The sequence below is a fragment of the Neovison vison genome, chromosome 11 (assembly GCF_020171115.1).
Source record: "Neovison vison isolate M4711 chromosome 11, ASM_NN_V1, whole genome shotgun sequence".
Classification (NCBI taxonomy): domain Eukaryota; kingdom Metazoa; phylum Chordata; class Mammalia; order Carnivora; family Mustelidae; genus Neogale; species Neogale vison.
The window spans coordinates 126,721,731-126,744,275 of NC_058101.1; the positions used below are offsets into that span (position 1 = coordinate 126,721,731).

The window sequence follows — 22,545 nt, forward strand, 5'->3', positions numbered from 1 at the left end:
CAAAGGAATATGTTTAACCAACTGAACCACCCAGGAATCCCTGCATTTATCCTTTGTTTCTCTATGGCTACAATGGAATGAAAGCTCCTCCTTTTTCCCCTAAGGCTAAATCTCTTAATTGAATTCTGGAATTCATCCTTTCATGCCTTCTCAGAGAGATCACTCTATTAATTACTGCCTTTCACATTTGAGACTTCTCTGACCCTAAATTTATCTTCAGAGGAAGGGAGTCCCGCTACTAACTTCACAAATGCATCTTTTTATTTTTCTGATGTAAGTAACAAATTACTTTTTAACTTTCAAAATACTTCTCTAATTAATCCACGAGGGACATTTAAATTCTAAAAACAGAAGGTCTATAAAAAAAAAAAGTAACCTATCAATTTAAAATACATTCTCATTTTCTCTTTCCAGTGTCTTAAGAGTCTCTTTTTTTTTTCTGATCTTATGTCTACAAAACAATAAACATATTTTTTTTTTTTTTTTTTTTTTTTTTTTTTTTTTTAAGATTTTATTTATTTATTTATTTATTTATTTATTTATTTTTTTTCCCAATTTATTTATTTTCAGAAAAACAGTATTCATTATTTTTTCACCACACCCAGTGCTCCATGCAAGCTGTGCCCTCTATAATACCCACCACCTGGTACCCCAACCTCCCACCCCCCCGCCACTTCAAACCCCTCAGACTGTTTTTCAGAGTCCATAGTCTCTCATGGTTCACCTCCCCTTCCAATTTACCCAAATTCCCTACTACTCTCTAATATTTTAAAACTGAAAAGCCTAAAGAGAATTCTAAACAAAACTGCTTTCATGAAGATAGAAACTAATGCTGCTATATGTTAAAGAATCTATCTTCCTCTTGGAATACTTTTCCAAGGCCCAAGGCCTATTCAAGGAAAAATTGCTTTTTGAAGTATCCTTTAATGGTATTGTGAACAGCCTGTGATGTAGTGACTTGAACACATTTTAAAATAGAGAAAGAAACTATCTGAGATATCTGTTTGTTTGAACAGCTTGCCACGTAAAATTTGTCATACCATCTCCTTTTATGGGTCATACATTAAGTTTCCTTTAATAAATAACAATAATTTGCTTCTTTTTTACCTCCTAGTTTGTTGAAGTGAAATGCCTCTTTCCTCTGAAAAAGTTCAGAGTTTCAATTCTATTTTTTTTTTAAGACAAAGATGAGCTCTGCTGTTGAAATCAATCTTTAGCAATGTGTTGTGTTACAGATGTAACATAAAAATCGCCCTCTGGCTGGCTTATCTTTGTCATACTTTGAAAATTCTTTCTGAAGTTTAAATGAAATACTTTGTAAGAGAAGAGGAATGGTTTATCCACTAATGAAGCAAATATGAAACTTTTCTCTCAGAATCTGAATAAAACATGAGTTCGTTGAAAAGTAAACCTAAAAGCATTTAATAGCTTAGATGCTTTTAGTGGATTATGACTTGATTTATTGATAACTTGAACGAGTAAGTGAACAGGGAAGTGCAGCTTTTAAGTTAAATTTTTAAATGACTCAATTATGTTTATACTGAAGGACAGAAGTTTCTGTTCATTACTTCTGGTGGGTCAAGCAGGGAGACACTGAGGGAAGGAAAGGACAAGCCCGTGGCCACGTCATGCTCTCAGTAGTCACTTTGTTCTTTGAACATGCCATGTACCTTTGAGGATTTACAATGTCCATTTTCCATACACAAATCTCCAGTGAGATAAAATTCATACATAAGGAAGTATAAAAATATTAGATAGTAAAAACCCAGGCTATGGCTTTTACCAAGGTGGTGTGATAATCCAATGCAAGAATAAATCATTAAGGGAGGTTTTCTTCTGCAGTGAAGGCTCTTTGACATTCTAATTATCTTAGCAGTAATTTCTTCATGTTAAATTTAGGATAATCAATCTGTTCTTGTGCAGCAGAAACTAGGACATTCCCAGCAACTCATGGGCAACTGTAGGTATTTTGGTAGAGGTCATAATGTATTTCTTTCTGTCCACACAATGTAATGATATATTACATAGCCATAGCTGCATGGAACTGAAACCCTTTATGAATCTGTGTTTTGGTGAATGAAATCATTAATCCACTCAAAACATGCTTATTGAGATTCTGTGTTTATTGACATTCAACCAATAATTCTCTGTACTCTTTTTTTTTTTATCAGCACTGTTACAAGTGGTTTCTCTGTAATGGAATGATTTAGAAGGTCAAGTAGTCAGGTAAAGAAAATTGGATGTAGAAATTGATAATGATGAGATATATAACCTGGAAAAAACAGAATTCAAAGACATATCAGACAAAAAGCTGAAAATATTATCATTACTTTAATAAGAAATGCTACTAATAAGAATATATAGTAATAAATATAATAATATAGCATAGTAAGCCTAGATATTGTGGAGGAAAATCAACAAGAGTACAGAAAGACATATGCCTTGATCTAGAAGCCTGAGGTTTGAGAGCAACCTTGAAAGAGTGTTCTCAGTGGGAGGAAGAAGGCAGGGATTTCATAGAGAATTAGCAAGAGGAGTCAGCTGAACTTCACCTGCTTTGGGAATATTTGCTCAAAAATGGTCTCTTGGGGCACCTGGGTGGCTCAGTGGGTTAGAGCCTCTGCCTTCGGCTCAGGTCATGATATCAGGGTTCTGGAATCGAGCCCCGCATCCGGCTCTGTGCTCAGCAGAGGGGTCTGCTTCCCCTTCTCTCTCTCTGCCTGCCTCTATGCCTACTTGTGGTCTCTCTGTCTGTCAAATAAATAATAAATAAAATCTTTTAAAAAAAGGGTCCCTTAAAATACTCTTAAGACTTAGCAACCATTCATTCATGGCTTGAATTTAACAAGGAGTCAGGGGAGGAACAGCCTTGAGGGAGATGAGAGCATATGAGTGCAACATAGAAAATTTTCAGCTGTCCAGGTTCTCTTATGTTATTAAGCATTTTTAATAACATATCCTTATGTGTTTAGAAGTGTCATATCTATAACAACATTTGTATTTCTGTTGGTTTTGCCCTGTATCCCTATCTCCATGTTGACCTGTACCTGGCCTCAAACTCAGTTCCTTCTCTACATCTTCTTTCTTTCCTATATCCATCCTCATCTCCTTCTCTATCTCAACTTCCCTCTAAAATAACAAATATAACAATCAACTACTATTTGAAATCAAGATTAAGTGCTATGTTGAGTAAAGAATGGGAAACCATTGAAAAGTTGCTCAGGTAAGACCTTTTTCTTTATGAGTATGACACATTGCTTAACTTGGAAAAGTGGTAGGATTTTATTAATTTTGATCATATAAAATATGTAATACCTTTCAGTTATACAATAAGTAAGCCCTGGGAATGTTATGTATAACATGCTGACTATCATAAATAATACTGTATTATATATTTGAAACTTTTTTGTGCTGAGAGAGCACAGCTTCAAAGTTCTTATCACAAGAAAAAAGTTTGTAACTTTGTATGGTGATGGATGTTAACTAGATTTTATGTGGTGGTCATTTCACAATATATACAAATGTCTAATCATTATCTTGTACACCTGAAACTAATATGTTACACGTCAATCATATCTCAATAAAAGAGAATAAAAATAAAATAAAATATGTAGTTCTTCATATTAGAAAAATTAATTGTATATAATTCAGTTTTTCTTGATACTCAAAGCTCTAAAAAAATTTTAAGTCTGATGATCTCCTCCCTTGATACAATTTTTTAAAAACTTCTAATACCTTTTTTAAAAATTACAAGTTACCCTAAAAACATACTTAACAATTATAAATTACCTTAAAAAAACATATTTATAAAAATTCTAATGAAACACATTGTGCCTTAGGTAAGGAAAAATACAAGGTTCACTTAGTTTTTCATTCTTGTGGAGTAATAATTGATAAATCAATGAATTAGTGAAGTTATTGAGGATAGGAGTGAGTGCCCTTTTCTTACAGATGACAAGGGGCCCAATTAAGATTTAGATACCATCTCTTTGGCTCCAGAGCCCAGATTTTAATTTTGCCTCCCATCTCTCCTCCCATATAGTTAGCATTTATCTTCTCGTCTCTCATATGCAATCCATGTCCTTTACACTTGTCATCAGTTCGATTGGGTTGGTTGTTCTGCTTGTCTCCAATGGAAAGGAACCATGTACTGGCTGTTAGGTCTACATTTAGGTGTTATGGCTGCCAGAGACCAACTCATCTATTTTTACATCAAGTAAACATGTTTATGGACTCCTAGAGACTTGTAGAAAGGAGATTAAATTTACAGTACAACCTCCTTAATCATACATCTGCAGCTTTGAGACTGCTTTATTTTTGCTCTGACCTGTCCACAATCCATTTTGGGGTCTATTTGTGTCAAGAAGGCAGTGCACAGAAACTTAGGTATTTTTACCACCAGACCACATGCGTGTTGGGTTGCCTAAAATACTTTATACTAGCTTAAACTTGTTGACTCATTCTCTGGAGACTCACGTAGTGTGATACATTTTTAAAAGAAGTACTCAAAAGAAAAAAGGCACATTATTTTTGAAAGCTTTATACTTTTAAGAAAAGAGCTTTATTTCTTAAAATATAATTATGCTGTGAACATCATTGCTTTGTCTCGGAGAAAGATATTTGATGTTTGCTTCCTATGGAAAAATGCATTTTCAAAACATCTTACAAAATGAAATTTTGAACTACTAAATATGAAACTCTGGATCAAGCATGTTGTCATTACTGTGAAAATTCCTGTGGTTCTCATGGTTAGCCTTTTGGCATCCAAAGTTATGGAAACTCTGAAGTCCTTCTAATTTTGGAAAATTTGGGTGGGATATTTTAGTCTAGTTGTGCCAAGCAAGATTCTTGTCTTTATCAAAGCTAAAGCTTCAAAATACATCTTCACCATGTTTAAACCAGTGGCAGAGACAAGAACTTAACAACCCAGTGGAAGAAATGTTATGTTAGATTATTTTTATTATTTATAAGGGAAGAAATAGTTTACTATTTTAGCTACTTAATTAAGTTGAAAACCCAAATATTAATAGCTAATCTTCCTCTATGCATTAGTGCATACATCATCTGCCAGGCAGTTGGGCTTAAGAAATTTTCTCAGTCCCACTTCATATTTGAAGTGACCAACATAAGTGATAGTTTGTAGCAAATGTAATTATCATATCCTATGTTTATGAGACTAAGACCTATTGGAATTAGGACTGGGGTATGTGGTAGACTCTGAAAATGACCAACAATTATTCCAATCCTTGCATGCAGTCCCCATCAGAATACAGCTTTGCTCTTTCCTCATGAAAAGATAAAGTTTATTTTTACCCCTTGAATCTGGGCTTGGCCGGGTGACTTCCTTTAGCCAAGGGATAGAAAAAAAAATGTGATACAGAGACTTGAAAAGTGATTGCATATTGCACCTTCACCCCTTACTGCTCCAGAATCCATGTGAATCAACCCAAGCTTGAATCCATGTGAATAAACCCAAGCTTGCTGGAGAACTGAGTAAAGGAAGCCTGAAGAATACCAGCTGGGGGTCAGCTCCCTGGTGGTGTGGCAACATGATGGTATTCTTCCCATTGGGAAAGGAGAGATACACTGTGTTGCTCTAAATAGATTTCTGTTCTCAAAGTCTACAAGTCAAGATTCCTTAATTATCTTCACCTCCCATGTATGAAGAAGAAAATCGAACTCATATAAAGCACTGAGAAGAACTAACTAACTGCATATTGTCATGAGAAGACGGGCAGATTCATGCAGGTACACAGTATAAGATCATGCAGAGGCCTGAGGAATAGCTGAGTGTTGCAATCGATAGGACTTCATTTGTCCTGTGACTATTCTCATTCTTTTTTAAATGATCCATCATGCTTTTTTAAAGGCTTATTAAGTTCCTAAGAATATTGTGCATCATATTTATATTTAAAATTTATATATTAATTACATGTTTCCTAAAGCCAAGAGAGATTGGATATCCAAATATTTTATTATTCTGTGAACATAAAAGAAGACATTCTGTTAGGCTAACTCCACACAACTCTGTGTTTTGGTAAGTACCAAAATGGCTATCATCATTTGCCTCACATCCTATAATAGTTATATTTAGAAAACATAATGATATTTAAAGAAATCAGTATGTTATAAAGATGAACGATGAGTAGTGTAATTTTTAAAGAAGTTTAAAAATAACTGAGATAAAAATGTATCTTGTTTCAAAGCATAAAGGTGTTTGGTCATATATAAAATAATACTATATGAATGAACTTTTCCGTAGACCCTGTGATTTTCTTCTTGTATGTATAATTTTCTTTCTTTTTAAATTATTAAGGACTAATAGTAAAAGACGGCAAAGTTTTTAGATCAAGAAAACATGGTCATAACTCTACTCAACCTTTAAGTCTCCTTATATTTCCTTTCTTAAATATGGATTATACTAGATTTTAATATTAATGTAAAAAGCTGACTTTTATGCAGTAATCTCAACAAATGACCTACAATGCAGCATGAGCACTCAATCTAAATTTATTCACTATACTTCTTAAATATAAAAAGTATCCAACTTATTAAGGTTGAATAATACATTAAATGATTGATAATGAAAATATACTTTTTACTTATGAAGTATACTTATGAAGTATAATTATGAAGATAATCAGTCAAATGAACATTAGTAACAACATAGTGAAGAAATGAAGAAGAGTATTCAGAGTAATTCAGATAACAACCCTTATAATTTAGAAACAGGAGCTATTTTTGACTCAAGTTCTGGTTGGGAATGAGAATTGCTCATCCTGTGTGTCAGGATCACAGCCTGTCTTTGTTCATCTCCCAGAGTACTTGAGACATTGCACCTTCTATCCAACTGTCACCTTAAAATTGCCCACTTTAGAGAGACCAAGTAAAACTATGATCCTTCATTGATTTTCTGCAAATTTATGGAGCCTATAGTAATTACTACATAAGTTTATATATTTCTGGGAAAAATCCAGACAAAAAGCAATTAGTCAAGGCACTGTCTACCTGAATCTCTAGTTATCACCTGATAACATTTTTAATTTATGGTGGTAAGATAAGGAGAATTACAATTACATAATGATGAAGATGACAACGAGGAGGAGGATATTATAGATAAGTTGAATGCTTTAATATAGAATACATTATAATTTGAGCAGATTTTGACTAATTACATAGTGTTTACTGTTTGTGCAAACCTTTTTTACTAAGAGAATTATCAGAAATAAAAATTATAGGAGAAATATTTAATCTAGTTACTACAATGAGCTCTTTAAACCATTTTGGTAGTACATTATTCTGGACAATATCATACAATTTGATTTTTGTCTTTTTTGTTATATAAAAAAAATCCCTAAAAAAGAATTCTATTAAATAAAATTTTGTTAAAAATCTGAATTATGGGCCTGCCTGAGTGGCTTAGTCGCTTAAGTGTCTGCCTTTGGCTCAGGTCAGGTCATGGTCTGAGGGTCCTGGGATTAAGCCCTGATTGGGTTCCTTGTTTGGCGGGAAGCCTGCTTATCCCTCTTTCACTCCCCATTCTTGTGTTCCCTCTCTCACTGTGTCTGTTTTTGTTAAATAAACAAAGTTTTTAAAAAAAAATCTGGATTGTGTACCAGGATTAAAACTGACTTTCTGTGTTATGCATTTCAAGGCCATTCTTATATTATTAAGATATTTAATTAAACCAGACAGGAAATATTTTCAATAAGACCATTTTTGGGAGGAATTTTTTAACACATTTTAAGGCATATAGTCTTAAGTATGATGTGATCAGAAAGTTATTTCATCTCTGTAGCATTCTTCCCAAAATTCATAGCCCAGTCTTATTTTCAGAGAGAACCAAATTAATACCGGACCAGAATACCGGACCAGAACTCCTGTAATTGTCAAGGTCATGAAAACAAGGAAAGACCAAGAAACTGTCACAGACCAGAGGAGACTAAGGAGGTATGACACTAAATGCGATGTGATATCCTGGATTAGATCCTAGAACATACATATACATACATATATATATTTACATTATATATCCTTATATCATTTATTTATATAACTATAAATATATTATATTAATAATTACATATTATGTTAATACTATAATATATTTTTTAATTTTTTTATTTTTTATAAACATATATTTTTATCCCCAGGGGTACAGGTCTGTGAATCGCCAGGTTTACACACTTCACAGCACTCACCAAAGCACTACTATAATATATTTATATATAGATAGATAGATATATAAAGACATCAATGGAAAAACTAGTGAACTCCAAATAAAGTATGCACTTATTTCATAATAACCTATCAATGTGACTTTTTAATTGTAACCACTGTGCCATGTACTACAAGATAATAACTTCTAGGGGAAACTAGGTGAGGGGGAGATGGGAACTTTGTAGACTGTTTTTGAAAACTTTCTCTAAATTTAAAATTCCAGAATAAAAAAGTTTTCTAAAAAATTCTATAAGCTATTGTTTTTTTTTTAAAGATTTTATTTATTTATTTGACAGAGAGAGATTACAAGTAGGCAGAGAGGCAGGCAGAGAGAGAGAGGAGGAAGCAGGCTCCCTGCTGAGCAGAGAGCCCGATGCGGGACTCGATCCCAGGACCCTGAGATCATGACCTGAGCCGAAGGCAGCGGCTTAACCCACTGAGCCACCCAGGCGCCCCTATAAGCTATTGTTTTTGATGCACATATAAAACTTTTCGTTTAAATGTGCATTTGGCTGTCTAACATGGAAGTTAACGTATTTGTTGCAATGCAAAATAGGATGATGGTGGAGAATCCTAATTTTGCTCATGAGGCAGGAAATGGCTGCACTTTCAACTTGTGACTTTTGGGCCATTTAGAATGTATTTCAAAAGCAGCAAGTTGTAATCAAATAGGCATTCTTCCTCGTATATAATTGTTGGCCTGGTATTTAGATGGGAACATAACTTCTCACAATAAGGACATGCATGCTTCAGATTCCCTTGCAATAGGAATTGTTAGGGTTTAGGAATTGGTACATATGATTTCCAACATGTCCTTAAAAGGTGGGGTATATTCTCTTGTGTTGGCCTCTCCTTTCTGTTGGCTGGAATGTAGACTGGAGAATGAGAGCTCAGGATATTATATTGGACCATGATATGGAAATGGAAGCTACATGTTAAAAATGGCTGGTTAAAAAAAAAAAAAAAAAAAAAAAAAAGAGAGGAAAAAGGTCTTTGGCTCCTTGAGACTGGCAAGAACCATCTCACTCCTAATCTTCCAAACTGTAGATTTGATTTTCATATGAGTGAAATAAATTTTTGTCTTGTGTAAGTATTACCATTTGGATTTTCTGTTTCTCACAACTGAAATTAATTACAAATAATATGAATTGTACTTTATTTTCTTTAAACATAATATTTTGGGAATACTTAGTATTTACAAATCTTAATGCTTTCTGGAAAATGTGACAGCATGACTTCTAAAATGTTCTTAAAATATTTTAATCATAAGCATTAAAATACTTTTCTCATTTGGTTTTATGAAAATTTCTTACTAATATTTTACTCTAATGCAAACTGGAAATACATTTTGTTTAAACTTTTCTAACCACATTCTATACCATCTGTACATCTCTTGCATATATAAACATACATACGTTACATACCAACTGTTCAAAACTGTTTACCTAACCTCCTGCTGTACTTTCTTTTGTATAAATAAGAATAACATTTTCTTGAATATAAAGTACAAATCTAAAGATTTGTAAATTTGGCAAATTAAGGCTGGCCCTAGTTAATTTCCTCTCATTGTTCAAGGTATTTTTCTTATAACAACATCCTGAACAGCTCCTTATTTGTTCTACACATGATTTTATATGAAAATATTAAGCTGATGTTGGAAATCATTTCAAAAGTGAATTTCTGTCTTTTCATTTCAGGACCGAATGAAGTTATGGAAATCTTATGTGGACTCTGGCCAATTCATGTTCCATTGGCCACTTTCCCCCACATTTTCCTTTCTGTTCTGCATTGTACACACTAGGAGTCATATAGAACTCCTATTCTGTCCTCTCTGGAAGACTACATACAGGGAGAAGCATCAGTAGTTCTCACATTCTATTTCCACAACTACATACATGAAGGAACTTCATGTGTACAAGGATCACTCACAGATGAACACCATGTTATGCATGGTGCCTTTACCCTCCTTTCTTTCTGGAAAATAGGTCAGCACATGAATGAGAATGGTACATGTTAGAGAGAGAATATTTAATCTGCTCTAATTTATTTTTAAAATAATTTTTGCATGCTTAGATATTATAAATATTAATGACAGAAAACATCTTGTGACATAACTTTGAGTTATAATACCTTGGGTGAAAATTGTTGGTATGTGTTACCTGACTGCCCTCTCTACAAATGAAGGAAGTGCACTTTATTTATTTATTTATTTATTTATTTTTGGAAGGTGCACTTTAAAGGTGATCATTGACTCCAGGAGCAGACAGGTCTTGGGGCAAGTGGACAGAAAATAAAGGTGATCACAGACAAGATCTCTTTATTTCAGGCTGATGTTAAAACCATTTAATTAAATTATATAAATTCATAACACTGCACAGATATGTGCCTGGCACTGGGCAAGACCATTTTTTCTTTCCTCTTTTCTTTTCATTTTTCTTTTCTTTTCTTTCTTTTCTTTTCTCTCTCTTCCTTCCACATTTTCTCTCTTTCTTTTTCTTTCTTTGTCTCTCTTTCTTTGTCTCTCTCTTTTTCTTTCTTTCTTTTTTTCTTTCTCTCTCTCTTTCTCTCCCTCCTTCTTTTCCTTTATTCCTCCCTTCCTCCTTCCCTCTCTTCCTTCCTTCCTTTTGCCTATATTCTGTCATTTATATCGCTTCTTTCCTTCATATATTCTTTACTTTAAAAATAAATATTGACAGCTCACTATACGTATTGGCCTTGGTGACTGAGAGACAAAGCAGACAAAATTCACTGCCATTTTAAGATGCAGAAAATTCAAAAAAAAATTAATGCAATGAATGAAGTGTGTTTCACTTAAAACAATGAAGGCTAAAGGAAAAAGAGAAAATAAAAAACTCTAAATAAAAATAATTGCACCTTCTTTGCTTAACAGGTTTATGGTAAGTGAAGGAATATATTATTTAAAGTATGATTTTATACAAATATTTATAGTTAATATTCATTTTCACCATATTTTTGATTACCTAATTATTCAAATTATCTTTTAAATAAGTAACTATTGAACAAATACTTATTCGATGTCACCACTTTTTAAATAGCCTAAAATTTTAAAGCTATAATTCTAAAAAAAAATCGTTTGTCATTTTAGGGGTTATTATAGCAAATAGAGGACAAAAAGTAATAACTTTTTAAAAGAAAGATTTTTTTTAGAGTTATTTAAGAATTGCAACAAAACTGAGGGGAAGATACATAATTTCCTATGTATCCCTTGCCCTCAAACACACATAACTTTCCTCAGGATCCATATTCCCCACCAGAGTAGTACGTTTGTTACAAATGATGAACCTATACTGACACGTTATAATTACCCAAAGTCCATAGTTTATATTACCATTCACCCTTCATGTTGTATATTCTATCATATTTATGGTATCATATAGTTTGTTCACTACCCTAACAATCCTCTACGCTCCACCTCTCCATCCTTCTTCCACTCAAGAACTGGCCATCATTGATCACTGATCTTTTTACTATTTTCATAGTCTTGCCATTTCTAAAATGTTACGTAGTTGAAATTGTATGGTATGTAATTGTCTTCTCTTTTCCTTTCATTGTCTGTCTTTCGCTCCCTCCCTTCCTTCTGCCCTTCCTTCCTTTTCTCTCTCCTTCTAGTGTTGAATAAAATTCTGTAGTCTGGATGTACCACAGTTTATCATTCCACTGATCTACTAAAGGACATTGTGGTTGCTTCCAAGTTTTGGCAATTATGAATAAAGCTGCTCTAAACATCTGTTCAGCTATTTGTGGGGACACAAATTTTCAACTTCTTTGGGTGAATATACAAGAAAATGGTTGTTAATCGTATGGTAAGAGTATGTTTAGTTTTAAAAGAAATTGCCAAACTGTCTTTCAGGGTGGGAGTGCCATTTTGCATTCCACCAGCATTAAATGAGCATTCCCATTGCTCCAAATCTTCATAGCACTTGATATTGTCAGTGTTCCAGATTCTGGCTATTCTAATAGGTGTCGAATAGTAGCTCACCATCGTTTTAATGCCAACAATGACATATGATGTAAAACATCTTTTCATATGCTTATTTGCAATTAGTATATCTTTTTTGGTGAGATATCTGCTAAGTCTTTAACTTCTGTAGAGTATAGCTTGTTCACTAGTTTAAGCATCATGACTTTGGTGTCATTTCTAAAAAGTTGTCACCACACCCAAGCTTACTAGGTTTTCTCTTATATTATATTCTAGGTATTTTATAGTTTTGCATTTTACATTTAACTCTGATTCTTTCTGAGTTAAGTTTGGTGAAGGGTATGGTCTGTGTTCCTTATTCTTTTCTTTTTTTTTTCTTTTATTTTCTTTCCTTCTCTCCCTTTCCTTCCTTCCTTATTTCCTTCCTCCCTTTCTCCATTCATTTATTCATTCCTTCCTTTTTTCCTTTCTCCCTCCCTCCCTCCTCTTCTCTCCCTCCTTTTCCCTCCTTCCTTCCTGCTTGCTTGCTTTATTCTTTCTTTCTTTCTTTCTTTCTTTTTCTTTCCTTCCTTCCTTCCTTCTTTCTTTCTCCCTTTCTTTGGATGTCCAGTTGTTCCAGCACCATCTGTTGAAAGGACTATCTTTGCTCTATTGTATTTCCTTTGCTTTTGTTAAAAGTCAGTGGACTACATGTATGTGATTCTATTTCTGGGCTCTCTATTCTGTTCCATTGATCGATTTCCTTTTCTTTCACGATACCATGTTTTTTGATTACTGTGGCTTTTTTTTTTTTAAAGATTTTATTTATTTATTTGACAGAGAGAGAGAAATCACAAGTATGCAGAGAGACAGGCAGAGGGAGAGGAGGAAGCAGGCCTCCCGCAAAACAGAGAGCCTGATGTGGGAGCTCGATCCCAGGACCCTGGGATTGTGACCTGAACTGAAGGCAGAGGCTTTAACCCACTGAGCCACCCAGGTGCCCCTACTGTGGCTTTATAATAAGTTTTGAAGCAGAGTAATTTTCAGTCTTCCAACTTTGTTTTTCTCCTTCAATATTGTACTGGCTGTTTTAGATCTTTTGCCTCTATATAAGCTTTAGAATCAGTGTGTCAATGACAATAAAATAACTTGCTGGGATATTGATTAAAGTTGCATTAAATGTATAATTATGTTAAGAAGAGGAGACATTTGAAACTATTGAGTCTTCTTATTTAGGAGCATGAAATATCTCTTCATCTGCTCATTTGTTCTTTGATTCTGTCCATCAGAGTTTGTAGCTTTCTTCATATAGATCTTTTATTTATTTTGTTACATTTATAACTAAGTGTGTCATTTTGAAGGATGTTAATGTAAATGGTATTGTGTTTTTCTAATCTCAAATTCCACTTGTTCACTGCTGGCATATAGGAAAGCAATTGATTTTTGTTTATTAACTTTTTTTCCTAAACACTTGCTATAATCATTCATTAGTTCTAAGATTTCTTGTAGATTCTTTCGGATTTTCTACATAGATGATCATATCATCTACAAATAAAGACAGTTGATTTCTTCCTATCCAATCTGTATAACCTGTCTGTCATTTTCTTATCTCATTGTATTAACTAGGACTTCCCACACGGTGTTGAAAGGGAATGGCAAGAGGGGACATTTTTGCTTTGTTCCTGATCTTCCCATACAGTGTTGAAAAGGAGTGCTGAGAGGAACTATCTTTGTTTTGTTCCTGAAACTCCAAGGGTAACTTTTAGTTTCTCACCAATAAGTATCATAATACTGATACTCAAACTTTCAGGTGTAAAGAATGATTTCAATCACAAATCAATTATTCATACATTTGCAGAATCATATTTAGGTGAAAAACTCCATCTCAGCAGTGACATGTTTAAAAAGAAAAAATATATATATATCTCAACAAATCACAGAAAGTTAAATTTGGGGCACAACCAGTAACTGCTGATAAGAAAAATTAAGTCTAAAACACAAAGTAGTGAGGCACCTGGGTAGCTCAGTCAGTTAAGCATCTGCTTTCAGTGCAGGTCATGATCCCAGGGTCCTGGAATTGAGCCCCACATATGCCTCCCTGCTCAGTGGGGAACATGCTTCTCCCTCTCCTGCTTCCCCTGCTTGAGCTCTCTCTCTCTGTCAAATAAATAAATAAAATCTTTACAAATAAATAAATACATTAAATAAAATACAGAGTAGGGGTGCTACACAGGGGAGACTCAGACTCTAAGTTCCATGAACTTGTATTCACTGATATAAAGCCTAGAATGTATGATGTACCATACAGCTACTCATTGAATGTGTTAATGAACAAAATTGTTTAGGAAGGTAAAATAACAATTTTGCTTCCATTTTCACTTTTAGAGCAACCATCCAGAAGAAAGAACTCCTTCCCAGAGAAGCACAGTCGTGTTGACTAATGTGGTAAGGGACAGAATCATTCCTGAAGTCATGCTACTAGTTTCTTAGGAAAATTAATGTGCAAAAGGACAATAGTGAATAGTTTTCCAAAATTCCATTAATTCACAAAAGTTAATTAGCCAGAATTAAAATTCTGAAGACTGTGTCCATATATCATATTTTGGATATTGAAAGAAGATAATTTCTGACCGAGCCAAAGGGAGTGGGAAAAGGGCAGAGGCTTTGCAACAGAAATAGTTATGACGGAATGTTGGATATTCCATACCTGCAGTAGAAGCTCGATTGTTGCTGCCTACCCACACTAGTATCATTGCTGAAGAGTGAAGTTACTACTAGTGCCCAGAAACAAGATTTTGTTCGTATCATATTAGGTTTCCACATGTGGAATACTATTTCCACTATACACAGGAAGGAACAACATGCTAAAAAAGAGAATCATTTGCATATATCATTAACCTCCACGTTCACACAATAATTAACATTGTAAAATTAACTGAAATTTTTGAAACCAAATTATATTTGCTTTGTTTATACCAGAAAATAAATATTAACAAGAAGACAACATATATTACATTACATAAGTAACAAAACATAAGAACTAATATAATTATACTTAATATAACTTATAGTAGATCTTCAAAATTAGAGTTGATTTCTACTTATTTTTTCTTTTTAAGATTGCATATCAGTTCAAATTTCCAAAGTTCAAGAAGTCAGGATATTCATCCCCTTCTGTGGGACTTCATACTGAAACTATAAAACAATAGCAAGCATTACACTACATTAACTAAAGTATATTTTAGTACAAATTTAAAAGAAAAAAAGTTTTAACCAGAGGGAAGGGGAGTGGGGAGGGTTGGGTTAAGCAGGTGATGGGGACTAAAGAGTGTGCTTCTCCTGATGAGCACTAAGTGACATATGGAGTTGTTGAATGACTTTATTGTACACCTAAAACTAATGTAACACTATAAAAGTAAAATCATGAAAAAAGATTTAAGTTGTGTATTTCATGTTAACAATATTACTGGAATTGAGAAAATGGATGATCAAAATGGACAAGAATTTTCAATGAAGTTTTATAAACCTTTTTATTATCAATAAAAACTGACAGACGCAAAGGAAACAGTTAACAAAATCAAAAGACAACTGACAGAATGGGAGAAGATATTTGCAAATGACATATCAGATAAAGGACTAGTGTCCAAAATCTATAAAGAACTTAACAAACTCAACACCCAAAGAACAAATAATCCAATCAAGAAATGGGCAGAGGACATGAACAGACGTTTCTGCAAAAAAGACATCCAGATGGCCAACAGACACATGAAAAAGTGCTCCATATCACTTGGCATCAGGGAAATACAAATCAAAACCACAACGAGATATCACCTCACACCAGTCAGAATGGCTAAAATCAACAAGTCAGGAAATGACAGATGCTGGTGAGGATGCGGAGAAAGGGGAACTCTCCTACACTGTTGGTGGGAATGCAAGCTGGTGCAACCACTCTGGAAAACAGCATGGAGGTTCCTCAAAATGTTGAAAATAGAACTGCCCTATGACCCAGCAACTGCACTACTGGGTATTTACCCTAAAGATACAAACATAATGATCCAAAGGGGCACGTGCACCCGAATATTTATAGCAGCAATGTCCACAATAGCCAAACTATGGAAAGAACCTAGATGTCCATCAACAGATGAATGGATAAAGAAGAGGTGGTATATATACACAATGGAATACTATGCAGCCATCAAAAGAAACGAAATCTTGCCATTTGCGACAACATGGATGGAACTAGAGCGTATCATGCTTAGCGAAATAAGTCAAGCGGAGAAAGACAACTATCATATGATCTCCCTGATATGAGGAAGTAGTGATGCAACATGGGGGCTTAAGTGGGTAGGAGAAGAATCCATGAAACAAGATGGGATAGGGAGGGAGACAAACCATAAGTGACTCTTAATCTCACGAAACAAATTGTGGGTTGCAGGGAGGAGGGGGTTGGGAGAAGGGGGGTAGGGTTATGGACATTGGGAGGGTATGTGCTTTTGGGTAAATTGAAAGGGGGTGGTGAACCATGAGAGACTATGGACTCTGAAAAACAATCTGAGGGGTTTGAAGTGGCGGAGGGGTGGGAGGTTGGGGTACCAGGTGGTGGGTATTATAGAGGGCATGGCTTGCATGGAGCACTGGGTGTGGTGATAAAATAATGAATACTGTTTTTCTGAAAATAAATAAATTGGAGGAAAAAAAAACAAAAAACTGACAGACTTTCCATTTTTGAACATTTTATAACATTGATATATTTTTATTTATATTTAAGATCTGTATGTAATTTCTATCAACCAAATGTGGACTTCAAACTCTTGTTGTTGTTGTTGTTGTTGTTGTTTTTTAATTTAACAAACAGAGATCACAAGTAGACAGAGAGGGTGGCAGGGAGAGAGAGAGAGGAAAAAGCAGCGTCCCCGCTGAGCAGAGAGCCCGATGCGGGTCTAGATCCCAGGACCCTGGGATCATGACCTGGGCCGAAGGCAGAGGCTTTAACCCACTGAGCTACCCAGGCACCCCAAACTCTTGATATTTTTTGATAAATAAACGTTTGACTGAAATTAATCTTCATGATAAATGAAGATGATAAAGATCTGACAGAATCTCACATGTGTTATTACAGTGATGCTTGCAAATATTAAGAATATATACATGGGGCACCTGGGTGGCTCAGTGGGTTAAGCCTCTGCCTTCAGCTTAGCTCATGATCTCAGGGTCCTGGGATGAAGCCCCACATCAGGCTCCCTGCTCAGCAGGGAGTCTGTTTCTCCTTCTCTCTTTGCCTGCCTCTCTGCCTACTTGTGATCTTTGTCTGTCAAATAAATAAATAAAATATTTTTAAAAAAGAATATATACATACTCTGTAATCAATTACTTGGTTCAATACCATTAATTTAGCACTTCTATGCAGTAGCCTGAGCATGATTTCAGTGAAATCATCAGGAACAGTACTGTTAGGTTTTAAACATCTGGACTGGGTACTCTCATTGTTAATATTCAGATTATTTAACATAAAAAGAACACTAAAGGTTTTCAAAATGTGTATTATACTTTAAAAAGCACTCATTTTTATTAATAACACCAAAACTTATTACAGTTAAAGGGATCTTCATTAAATAAACATCATTGTTTCCACAAGATTGACAATGCACTTAACCATTGTCAGTTTTTTGAAATATCTCTTAAAATTTTTGATATTCTAGGAAGTTTGAAGCCTTTAGCTGTTTATAAGTGTTGGTTGATCATCCAAATAAGAAGCAACAGGAAAACAAAGAACTTCAGAGAAGAATAAGAGCAGAAGATGAAAATATGTTGGAAACCATGTATTAATACATGTAGTCCCAAAATTTAGGGTCACTAGATAAAAAATACGGTCAGGTCAAATTTTTATCCAATAAAATAGAGAAATGAATTCAACATGTGAATTCACTAACTTCACAAATCATGTTGATTTCATATAATTATTTTTAAGATATTTGGGTATGAAATAAATAGCCTTTGAGATTTGTGCTTATTTATTTTTATTGCTTTTTAAACAGTGGTTTGAATATTTGTCAAAAAAATGCAGTTGGGGTTTTTTAGACAAAAAATAAATTGGCAGCTCCACATATTCAAAGGTATTGTTCATCTACCCAGCTGCACCTTTAAACATGTGTTAGGAAGTTGGCTTCTTGCCTTGGCTTAACACAAGATAAAGTGAGGTCCTGCATAAGTAGTAAGGAAAGTTTTGTTCCATATAGACAATTTTACTTAATAGTTAATACATCAGTAAATTTAATTCAAGATCTCCTTTCATGCAAAATATACTGAATGTCTGATATTTTGGAGACGTTTATAGATTTCAGTGATTTATTTTGTGCTGACATAAGATATTCAATGCATAAATTCATGAGAATGAAATATGTGCTGTGAATATAATGCTCCAAAATTACAAGGGATTTTAGAGTACAGAAATACGGTCTCTTCATTAGCCCGAGGTCTCGTATTAGGGACAGCCAAACTGTGTCCAAGCCAGGGTTTTAAACCCTGGCTGTATGCTAGACATTTTAGAATTTTAAAGTACCTAATACCTCCTTCCAGACTGCAACATAGAGCAATTACATGAAAATCTATGGAGTTGGATTTTAAGCATGATCATAAATGTATTTTAAGTACTTTAGGTGCAACCTGGATGGCAAAGTGCTCATCTGTACAATGGGCTGACTTGCCTTCACATGAAATACTGCTTCATTCGTCCCAGGGAGGATGGTTTTGTCCCTCATAAGATATTTGGCAAAATCTGAAAACATTTTTGGTTGTCTCAGTTTAGGAGTATTTTTGAGAAATTCTGAGATAGGAGTCACTAATGACTAGTGTGCCTGGAGACCAAAACCCAAATCCATGTATCTCAGATCATTTTTAAAGTACCTTCTATTTATCTTCTAATTCTGCAAACTGTAAGCAAAAATAGGAAAAAGGGACATTTTTTCTTTCTTCTCAACTTCAGTTTTCTGTTTCTTCTACTGTTTATCTTGCCTACTCCTAGCCAGTTTGAAAGCAGACAGATAGCATGAAAAGTTCAAGCAATTCCTTCTTCTCTCCCTCCCTCCTTTTCTTCCTCTCTTGTACCTTCCTTCCTTCCTTTCAACCCTCCCTCCTCCCTCCCTCCTTCCCTCCTTCCTTCCTTTCTTCCTTTGTTTTAACCCTTTCATATGTTGCCAAAGCAACTGTATTGTTAAGTAATAACTATATTTTAAAGAAGGGAACCTATCAGACCAATGGACCATGGCAGAGACCACTGAATTCATACTGTACAATTGATCACCTGACCCATATATCCTTATGGTAATGTCTCATAGGTGGTCAAGGAAAGAATAATCTCTCATAAGAAAGCCCATTTTGATACTGCAATAAAAAGTCACCTAAATTATTAAAAAATGTGCTTTATTTACATAATAAATTTGTCAGAAAGGGATAAATTATAAAATTCTACTGTGAGGCAGCTTGAGTTGGGAGATGTTAGAAGCTGGTTTGAGATAATATATTGGAGTTTGAAAGAGGATGACGTTAGAGATATATAGTCATCCTTTACTTGGTGAGAAAGAATTGATCTCTCTGAATGTCTTGAATGAAGACAGTATAAAGACAGGCAGAAAGTTTGAGAATATAAAAATGGTGAGGGACAATTTTTATGTTAAAAAATTGAACATTAGGTCCATACACAATGGACAAAATGCAAATTAAAGGTTTTACAATTATCTGATGTTTTGATTAATACATAGTAGTTAAGCCAAATGAGTGTATTTCTTCAGTCATCAGAGGTTTTTTTTGGAGGGGGCAGGGATGGTAAGGGTAGCTTAAATTATTTAGTTACTATTTTATTCCTATTATAGGATAGTTGCATTTTTAAAACCTGAGAGTTTTTTTCTTCTTCAGGAGGAATTGTTCCATAAATTGGTATTGATTTGGTGTGTCCATGGAGTAGCCAAGTTCATGATCTTCCTATGTCACTATCTGGACCAGAGCTCTCTAAAGCTCCAGTGTTCTTTTGCATAAACTAATGATTCCAGCTTCCTTTAATTAAGGGAATTATAGATTTGACATCCACAGTATTCATTAGAAACTCTAGAAAATTCATCATTTCAGAAATGTTATGAAGACCCATAGTTGGACAGGGAAAAAGCAAAGTCCAGGACTGGCACCAAGATTTATAGATTTATAGGCATTTCAGCTATCTGTAGGCTTACACCTCATCAGGAACACATTTTCATTGGTCTGTGTTGCTCATATACTTGGGCTACAATTTTTTTTGAAATATCTTTGTTTTTGCATAATAATTGCTTGGTTCTCATGACTATGATTTTTCCTTGATGCTCTGGTTCAAACTCTTTCCTGAAGCTGGAGACCAGTCCTGACCTCCAACCTCCAAATAACCTTTGCCAGTCCCTTGCTCCAATACCACAGTTCTGGTCCTCAAAACTACCAGCTGGCTAGAGCAAGGTAAATGCAATGATTGCTAGTAATGAACTCAAGCTCTCCAAGTGAGTGAGTGAGTGAGTGACTTAGTGAGTTAGTGAGTGAGTAAAGGAAAACTCAACATGAAAGAAAACATTTGGTAGAGTTGTCAGTGATTCTTGACCCAAAACTAAGTCTTTTCTAAATCATAAAAGAACAAGTCAGCTTTCATCATTTTGATCCTGCATGCAAAAAACAGAAATGAAATATTTGCAGTGATGTCAGCTGGCTTTGAAATCAGCAGACCTTGGCTCACACCATTCACCAAATTGGCACATTTATTGGAAATGATGTTCAAAGCAGCTTATAGTAGGAATGGGGAAAGCAGCTTTTGCTTCTCTGCAACAGCACTTCCTCTGGAATTCACATTCATGCTTGACATTCTAAGCATGGAAATGTGCAGAAAGATGAAGGTATCCTATATTCAAATTTAATTAATTAATTAATTTTTTGGCCAGGAACTATCTGTAACAGCAAGTGCCGATTGATCTAATGACAAGTGTACTTATGTTTACCCATGGAGTGTCCTGTTTCACTGTGAAGTACTTCTGTATAAAGACTGAAGTTAAATTTAATTAAATCCATACATTTTAGGGTTTGAAGGTGGTTCACTAATAAGATACTGGTAAAGTACATATAGAACAACCTGCAAAGAGGTAGGTCTTTGGTGCAGGGGCTCTCCCATCCAACCGTTTACTGTCTTCAATCGTCACTAGTCCAGATCTTGCAAAGACTCCTGTAGTGCTGACCAGTTAAAAATCATGGTCTAAAGCTCTTTTCCATCTTGCAAGATGGTGAGTGAAAAAGTTGAGATGTCCGATATTAATAAGAAGAAATCTGGAGCCAAGATAACTGATGCTGATGGCAAGGTTGAGAAAAGTAACCTCAACTCTACAATGCAGAAGATGGGGAAAACCATGGCAGCCAAAACCATGTCCTAGTCAGAAGGAAGTGGAAGATATTCCTGATTGGCCTTGTATTCCACAGAGGCTTTGTACAAGAGGAAATACTGAGCAGCTAAAACCAAGGTTGAAAAGCAAAAAGAGAAGATTTCTGGCTACTGTCAGGAAAATGGTTATTGGTTACAAGAATGGTGGTACCCAAGTGGTTACATTTTGGAAAATTTCTGGGTATTATCCTACTGAAGGTGAGCCTCAGAAGCTGTTGAACCATGGTGCGGGGGGTGGGGGGGTGCTGTAAGTAAGCATGTGAGAAAACTGTGAGCTAACCTCACTCCTGGCACCATCTTGATCATCCTCACTGGGAGCCAAAGAGGCAAGAGGGTGCTTTTCCTGAAGCAGCTGAACAGTGGCTTGCTACTTGCAACTGGATCTCTGGCCCTCAACTGAGTTCCTCTGTGTAGAACACACCAGAAATCTGTGATTGCCACTTGCACCAAAATCAATATTGGCAATATTAAAATCTCGAAACATCTCACCGATACTTACTTCAACAAGAAGAAGCTGAGTACACCCAGATGTCAGGAGGGTGAGGTCTTTGTCACAGGGAAAGAGAGAAAGGAGATTACAGAGCAGTGCAAAGTTAATCAGAAAGCTGTGGACTTGAAATTCATCTTATAATCCAACTTGTTCCTCAGCTTCAGTGTTAACCCCCACTCTGTGATTTCTCTCACAAATGGAGTTTATCCTTCACAAGTTGGTGTTCTCAATAACAGATCCATTAGAAACAAAAAGCATGGTTTCAAGAAAAAGAAAAGATAGGAAAGAGAAAGGAAGGAACTGGAAGGGAAGGGGAAAAGAAAAACACATATGGCCATTAAAACTGCAAAATTCTGGAGATACTCCTTCTATAGTCATTCTCAAAAAATATGTATATATTTAAAGATGAGAATTCCAAGTTAATAATATGGGGACGAACTTCAGGGGAAAAAGGAGCCAGGTCACAATACCACCACA

At 34.9% G+C, this 22,545-nt stretch overlaps 2 pseudogenes; one reads left to right on the forward strand and one right to left on the reverse strand.

The window, feature by feature from the left end:
• Positions 1-12,223, reverse strand: part of LOC122890297 — a 101,947-nt pseudogene extending 89,724 nt beyond the window's left edge.
• A 9,197-nt stretch (positions 12,224-21,420) lies between these two features.
• LOC122890298 lies at positions 21,421-22,209 on the forward strand (annotated as a pseudogene).
• Positions 22,210-22,545: the final 336 nt, after the last annotated feature.